This window comes from Trachinotus anak, unplaced genomic scaffold (assembly GCF_046630095.1).
Source record: "Trachinotus anak isolate AG129_WGS33_773 ecotype Australia unplaced genomic scaffold, CSIRO_AGI_Tana_v1 ptg000019l, whole genome shotgun sequence".
Lineage (NCBI taxonomy): Eukaryota > Metazoa > Chordata > Actinopteri > Carangiformes > Carangidae > Trachinotus > Trachinotus anak.
Genome location: NW_027273870.1, coordinates 24,734,189 through 24,747,165, shown reverse-complemented (window position 1 = coordinate 24,747,165; position 12,977 = coordinate 24,734,189). Strand labels below are relative to the sequence as shown.

The 12,977-nt window shown below is 39.5% G+C and overlaps 1 protein-coding gene across 3 annotated transcripts in view; it reads left to right on the top strand.

The window, feature by feature from the left end:
• LOC139636817 (protein ELFN1-like) overlaps positions 1-12,977 on the top strand; it is a 120,644-nt gene that overhangs the window by 75,294 nt on the left and 32,373 nt on the right. For all 3 annotated transcript variants that reach the window (XM_071505169.1, XM_071505168.1, XM_071505167.1), the window contains exon 3: positions 4,038-4,101. The gene's annotated coding sequence lies outside the window, so the exon portion shown is untranslated. The remainder of the gene's footprint in view (positions 1-4,037; positions 4,102-12,977) is intronic.

Below are 12,977 nucleotides of genomic sequence, written 5' to 3'. Positions count from 1 at the left end.
TTTTTCCTGCTGAATCTATCAGATCTCTCTGTTTCTTCCACTTCATGCTGCTTCACCTGAATGATTTTCCTTTCTGTTGTTTTCATTGAGTTTTCTAATGTCAAATGAGGGAGATAATGGTGCAAGTGGGTTGCAGGACAAATTTGCCTTTGATGTTGATGATACAGTGTGTGTGTGTGTGTGTGTGTGTCTGTGTGTGCTTGTAGTGCATCTTCATTGCCTGCAGTGATTACTGAGCATTTGTGATGAAAAACTGATCTCTGCAGTAGAGATCAGAGCTCAGGAGCTCAGGGATGTTGACTGAATGTCTGACTGTTTGTTCTGTCCGGCAGGCTCATAGGACTGCATGGACACACACACACACACACACACACACACACACACACACACACACACGTGTTAGCAGTATGATTCAGCTGTCAGTTACAATCAACAGCTATTCATCTGTAACAGTCTGTTGGTCTACCTATTCCACCCTTTCATCCCAGGCCTCCTCTTCAGTCTCAGTCTCAGTCTCTCTCTCTTTATCTGTTGGTTCTGTCCATCTTTACTTCCTTAAGCTCAAACAGCTCTTGCTAATAAAAAAAACATACCTGCTGTGTGTGGATGTGTGTGTGTGTTGCTGTGTTTGTTTGTTTGTCGTATGCTTCCTGTTTTCTTTTGATTGTGTGCAGTAGATTTAATAGATTTAGTTGAAAGCAGAGACTCAAGCTGTAGACTTTAGACTTAATGACTTGACTTGAGACTTGAGACTGCTCGGGGACTTGACTCCCTAAAGATTTGACTTGATTTGAAACTTGAAGCAAACACATTCAGGTCTCTAGTTAAGTGTCGACCTGGTGGAATACTGGAAAATTGCTGCAAACTTTAAACATTTCTTTATTTGTTTGTGGTTCGTGCATAGAAAAGACAAAGTCTCAGCCCAGTATGAACACAGAGTACTTGAACTTTTTCCTTTCAAAGACCTGAAATGTTTGCGACTTGACTTGTACTCTCTGTATGTAAATTTGACTTAGACCAACAGCAGCATTTCGTATGGCTGTCAGTGTAGTTATCTTCCTAACTATATCATTTTTGTACTGTCATGTTGTTTGGCTGAAATAACACCATGGTGTGTTGAGATGTGATTTACTATGTAGCCATTATGAAAGTTTGAAGTGTAACTGTAATGGCTGAATTGCAAATTTATATTGACCATATTTCCATAAATGTTTTTAATGATTTAAATGCCAAAAAAAGAAGCAAAAAAGAAGTGACCCACATTGGGAACTGAACTCATCCAAAAAGTTTTTCTGGCTCAGGGGCTGGGTTAGCCTGGCTAGCCTCTAGAGGGAGACTATCCTCCTGTTAAAAACGAGCCCGTAGGTTGTTTGCACTGCAGGTTATCATAACCCATAGCGCTATTTCAGAAGACACTCCCATGGGTCTTACCAAAGTGTTGAAAAAAATGACCCTAACAGTTATTCAGTTTGGAGGAGTTGTTGTCTAGAGGAAAAATGTGACTCCAAGTTATTCCAGAATTGTCTTCTTTAAATGTTGTGTGTGCTTTGCTGCCTTGCTAACGTTAGCCACTGGTACATGTACATTCAAGAGTCGCCTAGTTCTGTTTAGAGGATGTGCAACTGCAGCTCTAAGGTCAGGACTTCTGCAGAGCTGTGTGCAGGTACTGAGGCTAAGCTAGCTGCTGGATGGTCAGTAAATCTGCCCGCTTGTAAACCACATAGTAACATTTTCTATTTCTACACGTTAAATACAAATGATGTGACTTTGTTTAAAGGCACCACTGATGGAGCTGAGTAACAAAAGCAATGACTGATGTAACACATGGCTTTTGCTGCTGAGTTGTAAAGCATTATGATTACTTTTTAAATATGTCCAACATGTCACCAACACTGCTCATAACTTACTAGGCAGAGAAAGGGTCAACAATGAACATCCATGCTCAAGTTTGAACCAGACACAAAGTCCTTAAGTTGATAATATAACACAGTAGAAAACATCATTCAAATGCAAACTGCGTCTGTCATTCATTTCATTCATTTAACTTTTGCCTGCTCTATCTGCTGTATCTGTTCTGCATTACCAGCAGGTAATTCCATGACAGCGCTGCTCAGATGGCAGCCTTTGCTTTGCCAAATTAAGAGATGATTTTAATGCAGAAAAGCACCTTGACAGGAGACTAGACTGGTCAATAGTGCATGCATAAAATAAACATTCAGTCAATTTGCACTGAATCATCCTACAAAATGCAGACACTCATAACATTTAGCTCACATGATTATATTTAAATCTAATTTATAATTCTGTAAAGACACCTGGCATTTGGAAATATGCTGCAGGAGAATCAAATAACACTTATTATCATGAGCCCTGAGTTAAATAGACTTAAAGGGATGGACAAAATAAACTAAAATAAACTAAAATAATTCTATTCAACAGTCCTGATACTGTTCACCAAACCCTTCACCGAGCAGCGATTATCTTACCAACCGTAACTCTGCACAGCAGGCCTGTCAAACGTTGGATTTTCCAACACATTGAAGCGCTGTGCATGTGGCTGTAGTAATAGCGGTGAAGAGTTTGGAGGGTGGTATCTTTTTCTTAACCAAACCCAAGAACACAAGAGTAAAAAGTATGTGTGGATTACACAGCGTGTCTGTCTGTGTTAGTTTTAACCTACTGGGCCAACCAGCTCATTAGTAACCTGGTGTTATTTACAAAGACGAGGGCCACGTAGTAGCTAAGTTGATTATTTAGTGGTGTAGTGAGGTTAAGTTAGAAAAATACCTGTTCAGTACTGGAGCATCCACTGTGTAATGATATCGTAATGTAATGATATCAGCGCTGTCCTGCCCTTTATTTGGTTTGGGGAAATTTACCCTCCAGCAGCTGCAGCCAAAGCTGTGTCAGATGGTGAAAGCTAAGCAAAGCAGCACTATGACATATGTGCTTGTCCAGTGTTTTCCGATATACAATCCATAGGTTAGAACAAATAACATTTAATTACATTTTTATAAATGAAAAATAATGGGCTAACTACCTCCACCCTGCCTACAGAAGAGTGTTGATGCTTTATTAATATGTTTTCTATTCTTGCTATATCAGAACAGAAAACTTGACTGGCCTATCAACAGTAGGCTGACCACCGGGGACTGGATTTAATCTCATCTCATGTTTGTGAAGTTTGTTATGAAAATGTGTTCAATCAAGTTTGAACAAAAAAACACTTTAAAGTAACAGGTAGTTTTCTGTCAGGGGGTTATCGTAGGCAAGTTTCATCCACCATCTGAATTACTAAAGTCTTTTTTTATATCCCTTCAGCTTTTCATACACACACACACACACACACACACACACACACACACACACACACACACACAGAGGTCTACTTGATACTTCAGCTATGGTGTGGCAGAGAAAACAGAGAAGGTTGTGAACTCTCTTCGTATGAGATTGCATTTCCTCTATGAGACAGAGCCATGGATTAGCTTTGGAAGTGGAGCTCTCTCTCTCTCTCTCTCTCTCCATCTCCCTCTCTCTGTCCATCACTGACTTGCCAACTGTCAGATGTTGCTGTCATCCTCAGCCGCACCTTCATCTGTCTCTCTAATGGGAATCCCCCTCTGTTTTCTCTTCCCACAGCCCTTATTTCAACAATCCCTCGTTTTTTTTTCTCTCTTCTATGTCCTATTTCCCAGTCTATCTCTCCTCCCGCTCTGGCACACATAGAGCTTTGAGGTGTCCTATTAATTGTGTTATATAAATCTAATTTTTATTATTATTTAACGAGTTTCACTTTACCACAGTAACCAGGGGGAAAAGGAAAAGCTGAGTCCAAACTTAATTTCCACTCTTTGGGTTTTTTCCTGATGCAGCCTACGTAGCTGACCCTGTTTCAGACTTTTAATGTGGCTGACTGTCAGTCTGTGCTGCTGCCAGACAATTTTCAGATATTCCTCACCTTTGTCATTCTAACCACCCTCTGTCTCCACCCACCCCTCCTGTTCCCTTTCCCCCCGCTTCTCTCTTTTTGATAGTGATGTGAAAAGAGCGCCGAGACTGAAGGCTCAGCTGGTTCGGAGAGGTCCTCCATCAGCAAAGGTAAAAAGTTTTCCTCCTTCCTCTTTGCCTCTGCTTGTTTCCCGTTCTGGTCTCTGTCTCTGCTTCTGAACGCCAACCGTCTCTGCTGGGTGAGAAGATGTCAGCAGAATACAAAACACTGCTTTAAGTCCAGACAGAGGAGGCCATGCAGAACATATTAAGAACAAACTTTACTTTGACGGCATGCCTACAATGCCTCCATGCACATGTACAAATGCACACATATATACATACATGCACCCGAGTGAACGGGAGAACCATTCATGACACAAGTGTATTTTGCATTGTGCATGCATGTGTGAAAGGACAGAAAATTACTATTTTCTTTTCACTTTATGAAAACCTGTGAGCCGTGAAAGGTTTAGAGTTCCCGTATTACAGAAAGTGAGAGTGTCTATTGATTATAAAGCAGGTTTAGGTGCTAAATAAATACTGTAAAAGTATCAAAGTGGGCAATCACAGACATTATGCACACAGCCCGTATTCAAAAACTGGGCCTTAAAACGAGCCGGCAGGACTTCCTTAACTTTGTGATGTCACAATGAAAAATTCACCACCCTCGCCTATGCCCCCATGCCTTGGGTCTCAAAGTGTTAACCTGAAATCTGCTGTATTTTTATTCCATCACTCAGCTCAGCTGTTGTTACTAGAGCTCAAGAGAGAAGCCTGAGAGAGGAGATGTAAAACTACACTGAGTTGGTTTTTGGCTCTTAAAACCACAGATATATCCTCTTATGGATATCAACACTTTAGGTAAAACACCAGAGAAGCCACCTATGTGAGCAGGATATGTAGCAGAGAAACATTGTGATGATTAATGTACTTTCAGCTTGGAGCAAGTGACAACATCATAGTTTACCTTATTGAATATTACATTGTGATAACAGTGTGTGTATTCTATAGCAGCTCACGCATCAAGGTCTGTTTTCCCCCTTATCTCGTCTTAAACAAGCTGCAGTCAGTGTAGCAGCGTGAAGTGCAGTTCAGTTTGGCTACTCTAACCTGTGAGGGAGGAGCATCCAGCGTTAGCAGCAGGTTAGCGGCTGTGTTTTTTGTGCCGAGGTCCCCTCAAATTACCAACTGAATTCTTGTAAACTGAGATTGTTAAGTTGTCAGTTACACATATTCACACGTGGAAGCTGCCCCCTACAACCACAGTTTGATCTGTTGGCCACTGAGCAATGCGGAGCAGTTAGTAGAGCAGGTTCAGGGCCTCACTAGAGGGCAACTCGGCAGTGGTGATGCTGCTCTGTCACTCTCCTAACCCAGGTTTATGGTGCTTGTCAAGGAGCAGGGCTGTAGCTACCACTGAGGACACTGAGACTAGACCCTTTGTATTTTTTCTGGGGATTTACAGGTTTGAGCAACTTTCTACATTTTAAGAAAAAAAAGTAACACTTTTCCAGTATGTTTACACTCAGTAAGTTTAAACTTGACTCCTTTTTGGTGAACATTTGGTGAAGAATTTATTCAACAGATTGTTATACCAGTTATGCCAGAGTGTGGAGAAGACTTTAAAAAGACAAAAATCTAAAATATATCTGAACAGTGTGTGGGGGCATGTTGAGGGGGGGCTTGGACTCATAACCACATTATTTTTAAAATGTTGCTTAGAGAGCTTAGAGTGATCACTAACCTGCTTCACCGGCGGCTGTTGCTATGGTGGATGTTGTTTCAAGTTTCCCTTTTTAATCTTTATTAGACAGTTTGGCTGCTCAGTGAGATACAAATGCTCTGCTGTGTAATACTGGATGCGAAGGAATTTTCTTACTTTTAGTCTTCTTTTCTTATTTCATTGGACAATGGTTACCTTCTATTATGGTTGATAGTGTCCAGATGAAGCCATTGCTGTCCTCCGTAGCTAGGGAAACCAAGGTCTTATAGATAAAGATGCAGAGAAAAGCATAACTTAGAGAACACTGCTCAAATCCGTTCCGCACAAGAATGTGTCAAGTGAGGCCATGACACGTTTAGCAGTAGGTAGGTAAGACATGTGACTGTCTGCAGGTTTAAGTGACCAATAGAGTCTTAAAACTATAGAGTAGTCTATAGATTAGTCTTATTTTGGTATGGTACAGAAATGTGTTGTAACTATGTGATACCTAGTAATATATGAGAATATAGAAATTATGTGGCATTACTCCGGTTCACTGTTGACCTTGTACTGCACATCATTTTCTCTTCAGTGCATCCAGCTTTCAATGAATAACCTCCTCCTGCTGCCTGAGACGTCTGAGGCTGAACTCCCTGTGAACGTCTTTCCTTCAGCTCCGAGTGGACTTAAATCTAACCACAGGTTTTTCTGATGGAGCCTTGTTCTGAGATCAAGCACGGATCACATTAATATTGTATGTGAAAGGGGGGTCTCTCGTAGTGATGAACCCACGGAGGGTTATCACCTGACTCAGCAGTTCCCCTCAGTGTTATTGTTTGTTTTCATGGCCCACAACTGTACAGTTTCAGTTCTCTCTCAGAGCTCTCTAAAAACGCACTGTACACTACCTGCCCGGCAACAAACAGCAGACAGACACAGTTAGCAACTAGCCGGTGAACATAGTGGATCATTTAGTTGCTAAAGAGCCAGATATTTCCATCAGGAGTTGTTGGAGTATAAAAATAGAGCTAAAAGAGCTGGAGCTGAAGGGTTTAAAGTAAAAATGGGATTTATATTCACCAGGTGGACCAAACAAAAAAAAGACTCCAAATCTGTGTTAATGCTGCTCAGCATCTGCTGAATGTGTGAATAAGCAATTGTTTCCTAATAAGTTCACCATATGAACTTTACATGACACTATATATATATATATATATATATATATATATATATATATATATATATATATATAACTTTTGAGAACTTAAATAACACATCTTCCTCTCACAAATAACGAGCTACAGTATGAGAGGCGATTGTCTTCAAGTCAATACACTCAGGAGTTTTGCTGCTGCAGCCTTACATGGTCTGGTATGACCAGTAGCTTAAGGTAGTAACCTTTAGGTCAGGGCTCTAACTTTATGACTCCATACTACTTGTACTATAGTTACACTACATTTTAGTACCATTATCCTGTAATTGCCACGTGTGATCACAGTGGCTGCTGTTTAGTAAAATTCACATTGAGTTACTTTAAAAGGTGATAATATATCAGTGATGTTTTCATAGCTTGCAGGTCTGACATCCATTGTTAACATGCAGTACGGATTTTTAATGTGTATACAACAATAGTTCCTCCAATGGAATAAATAAATTGAAATGATTTAAATGATCAAATATCTTCCCCCTCAAACCTTCCAGCCTCTGATGTCTGTCAGGGCTGTGCGCAAATAAAGACACTTAAAACAAATTTAACACCAGGAGATTTTGCAGATCTTGTTATGATAATAACCTACCCAGTCTTCCATGATCAATAATCTCCTCTGCAACACCTTAGACTCTAAATTGCTGCCACGGTTGCACTGCGGGAAGTCGTCAGTCAAATCTGGAGTTATGACACAGGCAGATGAAAAATCATAGTCTTCATCATGGAGGGGAGGGACGAGATAAAGGCGAGAGAGAACATCATCATTATCATTATCATCGTTTCATTGCTTGTATTGTCACTGTGACCTTTATCATTCATCAGTTTAATCACGATCATCATTACTTCACCCTCCACAAATGTGCGCACCATTTTTGCTCCGTCTGTCCCCCTGTTATTCCCGTCGTCTCCGTGCCAAACAGTGTCTCTGATCCTCCAGAGTCACATGTGGCCTCCTGCCATCGTCTGTCAGCATTTACACACCAAATGATGTTTGACCAGGATTCAAGGCTTTTCTATTTCCATCCCTAATGCATGCGAATGACCTGATTGTCTACGCCTCTCTGGGTATGTGCACATATGTGTATGCAGTTGTGTTTGCCGATGTGTAAGGGTGTAAGGTTGTGCGTAATGAGGTGATTTTTATTCGTACTCCTTGTCCTCTTGCCCTGTCAAGACCACAGATTCAATTTGTGTGTTGAGATAGAAAAAGAGTGATGGTGTGTGCCTGTGTGTGTGTGTGTGTGTGAGTGGTGTGTGATTGAGAGAGAGCGAGAAATCCCTGCCAAAGGATTCTCATCTTTGAGCCCAGAATCAGAGATGGATGCAGAGATGAATGCTATTTTTGCCAGGCTGTGAGTTTACCACTGTGTGTGTGTGTGTGTGTGTGTGTGTGTATGTGCGCACACGCATTTGTATGTGTGTGGGAAAGGAGATGGAGAGCTCAAATTTAACAACTTGGCAGAAGCTTGTGAAGCTTGTGAGAAAGAGAAGGAAAGAGTTAGAGGAATAGATAAGAAGAGGAAACGGGGGCACGAGAGACAAAAAGGGGGTGGTTAGGTGTGAAAGGAGGAGTGTGTGGAAGGAACGAGTGATTTTTGGGGATAAGTGGAATTTCAGATTACAGGAGAGCAGGTAATCTGACGGGAGAGACTTGACTAGCCCAGCGGGCAAATGAATAAATGATACTAAGGCACAAAAACCATGTATATGCAATTTTCCACTTAGAAACTGGTGTTTAATTAAAAAAAAAAAAAAAAAAAAATGATAGTCTGTGTACCAGCATGTGTACATGGGAGCCTATTGGAGCCTATTTAACATTTATAAGTATATAAACAATTAATACTTGTTAACAATCTTACTCCGCCCCCCCCATAAGTGGATGATTATGGTCTATAAACACATAACCAATGTAAATATAATAAAACACAGCTGCAATAATATAAAACATGTCTTGACAAAAGAAGTTATTGAATTGTTGACAAAATACTGCATGTGTATAAACACTTACAAATATGTGCAGGAAGCCTCATGCACTGAAATATTTGCATAATCTGTTGTGTGGTACATAAATGCACCATTTCATTCAACTGAAAAAATGTCGCCCATGAACATAATCCAAGCAGCAATTATGTTTCCCCGCACAACACAATTGGGAAAATAAATTAGCACCATAAAAACATAATTTCTAGGAGACAGGGTTAAGAAGGGAAAAACTCAAACTATTGCAGAGTATTCATAAAAGAAAATCTTACCCTGCAGAAATGTGTGCTGTCATCAAGAAGAAGTCATAAAATGAGGTTCTGAGCCATGACTTGGACTTGAATGTGCTGAGATTTGACTTATTTGAGAGGCAAAAAAACAAAACAAAAACCCTTTTCATTTCAAATTTTGTCAAGCAAAAGTTTTAGAATACCTTCATTTTTCTAGGTTTTATTCAAGTTTTAGCAGCTCAGGTCCAGTGAATAAACCTAAATGGTACAAAGGTACAAAGGTCAGTGGTGAACTGCCCAAAAAAAAGTCAGTAAAAACTGAAAGAGCATATGAATTTCATAAAAAAGAGGCCTTTTTCTGAGATTAAGAAACTGGCAGTGGAAGCAAATGAAACCTAGAAAGTCAACACAATGATGGCTTTGACTGTGTACATAGGCAGTGTTGGAGTAAACTGTGTTACTACACCCTTTGATGCATTATTAGGACAATACTGTGCTGCAGGTAGTAGTCATGTATATTCCTGTCCGAATGGTGAGAGGAAGACTCATAACAAAGCAAGACAGACTGGTTGGTTCATCCTTCAGCAAGAAAATGACTCAAAACATTAGAAGAACAGAACCAGACGGAGGCTTCACATGATGGAGACCAGCACAGTCTCCAGACTTAAACCCTCCTTTGGGATGAACAGGACAAACAAATGCAATATATTTGTGGGGACTTGTGCAACTGTGTTGGGACAAACTTATATTTGATTTCCAGCTGGAAAAATGGAGGTGTTCTAACACTTTTGCTTGGTTGTGTAAATAAATACAAGAGCAACAAAAAGGCCCTGCGTGGTCACAGCTGGAGTATCGACATGTACTTATTAGTCTAATGCATTGAAAGCGTTTGTTCTCAGTTATGGAAAAAACATTATTAACAAAGCTGTAAAAGCAAAAATATTCAGCTGCCATGTGATGTTAATGATCAACATTACAGGATCTGACTTGGCTCATGCTGGTAGAACATGAGAGAGGCCCACAAAGAACTCTGAGACTCACTAATCAAAGTATTGCCATGCAGTGCCACCAGCAGTCAAAAACTCCCTTTAATCTATCCACAAGGTTGAGTCACGAGGATCTTGGTAGAGTTTCATACGGTGTCTTTTCCACAAGCTTGATTTTTGTTCCAGCAGGAGTAAATAGCTGTACTCGTTGTCAGTCCACATGTGCGATAAAACACGCATCAGGTCATAAATTATCACCCAATCCTGAGCGATCAATCACCAGGCTGTTAGGGCTCACAGTATGTAACGGTGTGTAATGATACAATGGCTGCTGCGGGGCTGTTAGTGGATGCTGACTATGCAAGAGTGAGGAGGGAGCAAGTCTTATTTTCCGGTCTGTGATGGTGATTTAAGTTTATGCTCAGAACAGGTTTAACAGAGATGTGTCAGCACATATTTTCAACAGAGGCTGGTTGACACTTCGAAAAAAAAAAAAAAAAACACAAATATTCAAAAACAAGGTGAAAATCTCATTCAGAAAAAAAATAAAATTATAAAAAGATAATTTTCAAAACAATTTTTTTAATGAATTTATTTTTTCTTTCTTGGGTGGAATCTGGAATCAGCTTCTCTTTGTGTTTTTGCTTCACTGTAACTGAAACATACTGCAGACCATGGACCAGTCAGACTGGCCTACTTTATTTAAAAAAAAGAAAAAAAAAGTTGTTAGAACTGGCTTTAGGTTTTAGGAACCTTGGGAAAATACCATCAAGTTTTCAGTTTTGTGCGCACGCAACTTTTCTTGCCTCGAATCCTCTGTTTTATGCATGTGACCGACTTTCTCATAGTCTTTTCCTCATGCTGAGAGATGGCAGAGAAGCCAAGATAAAGAGTGAGGATTCTCCTTTAATATAACCCACATTAATTTGATGAAGAGAGAATGAAGTGTCCACAGCCTGATCCGATATCATTAAAGTCGTCTGATGTCTCTCAAGTTGGGTGGAGGCTCCAATAAACATCCAAATGAGACGAGTCGGAGAGGCTCGCAGAGCAGATCCATCTTGGTTTATTGATAAATCGTGGCACCAGCAGCAGACACATTTCAGCGCTCAGCCGTCATCAGCACCACACTCTAATTATCCATGTGTCTACCTGAATGAACAGGTGCTACGTGTGCCATTTGCAAACATCAATATATATATGTCAAATTCATTACCATACTTCAGTGTAATTACAAATGAGATCATGGCAAAGACAGTAAACCGACTCTATTTTGCTTGTTTGCATGAGTTTCAGTAAAAATTAAGACGCATTTCCCATAAATATTGTTTGAAAGATGCTGCTGCCTCCCTGCCTCTCCCTGGCATATATCTGCGCACATTTACTGTCTCTTTGGATTTTCTGCAGTAGATAAAGATGTTGTAATTTATTTTCCTTTAACCTTTTCACTCCTTCCACAATCTACAGCTGTATGAAATCTGTTCATCTGCACTGTGGAAGTCTCCCTGTCATCAAGCCGATTGATCTTACAGTTTTATTTTTTTGAAAGCAAGTAAAGAGACCTGTCAGGGTGGTGAATAGATTCCAAGTGTTATCAGTACAAATTGACTGTTTTTAAAAGATTTGTCTAGGATCAAGTATAAAAGTATTTGTCTTTTACTATGGTGCAGCAGTCTGCCTTATACTCAGAAATCCTTGATAAAATATTCATACACAAGGCTGGTTTAAAAATCTTACTGCACCAGCATTTTTCTTCTTTTTTTTGTCACCTGTATTAAAACAAAAAACACTCAACTACCTTCAGACTCTAATGTTTAGGGCAGGAATGTGGAGTGTTGATGAGAAGGTAAATTGCTCAAATAGCTTGTTCTTAAAACATAATTTTTTAATGTGTCGAGAACAATAACAAACTGCACGTCTTCTTTAGCATTCAAATGAAGAGGAACTATTACTCTCAATGTCATCAAAAGAAAAATGTTCCTGGCTTTTAAAACTGATAATAGAATCAGAGAAAATTCAGCAACATGCAAAACCACCTTTCTCACTATGTCTTCTTTTTTTTTGTTTTTTTTGTCCGTGTCCATGCTTTTCCACTGGACATACAAGAAGATGCTTGAAAGATAGACTCACACAAATAAGAAATAAAAACAAAGAATGTGGACTGTCCAGAGAAAAACATTTTAAGGAAGCACAAAACAACAATTACCTCTCATTAAGAATGATCATTTTTAAGAATGGTGGGTTTAAACCATCGTGTAGTGATATTTACTAACTTTAATAACTTTAATAACTTTTCAGTAACAGAATTTTTTCACTAATTTTTTCACTTCTAACATGAATTACTCCAGTACAGTGTTTTTCATTTGAGTCATCATATATCTTCACCTTTACTTTCTATTGTGATTTATTGTTTCTATTTATGGTTTTATTGTGTCTGTATTTTCTCAATGATGCTAACCATCTCCCATCTGTTGTCCCAGTAACCCAATCAGGAATCAATGTATACAAAGCTCAGGTTCAGGTACTGTCTACTCATTTAAACCCTGTTTAATTGGTTTATGAACAAGCCATGTAACCAATAAAGGCTTGTTATCAAAACTCCACATTACTCCTGCTCTTCTACTAAGTGCCTGAAATTTGATCTTTGTTATAATAATAATGATAATAATCTTTGTGTATGGAACACTTTTCAACGTGCTCCACTCAAGGCAACAACTTCAAAACAAGCAGATCATAAAAACAAAATAAAACCAATTACATGTTCAATGGAGATCGTATAACAACCGCAACCTCCACCTGCTTCTCGCTACAAACAACCCATTAGACATCCCACAGAATCCGATCCAGAGGCCATTCCTCTCACTTAGAGTCTTGTTTGT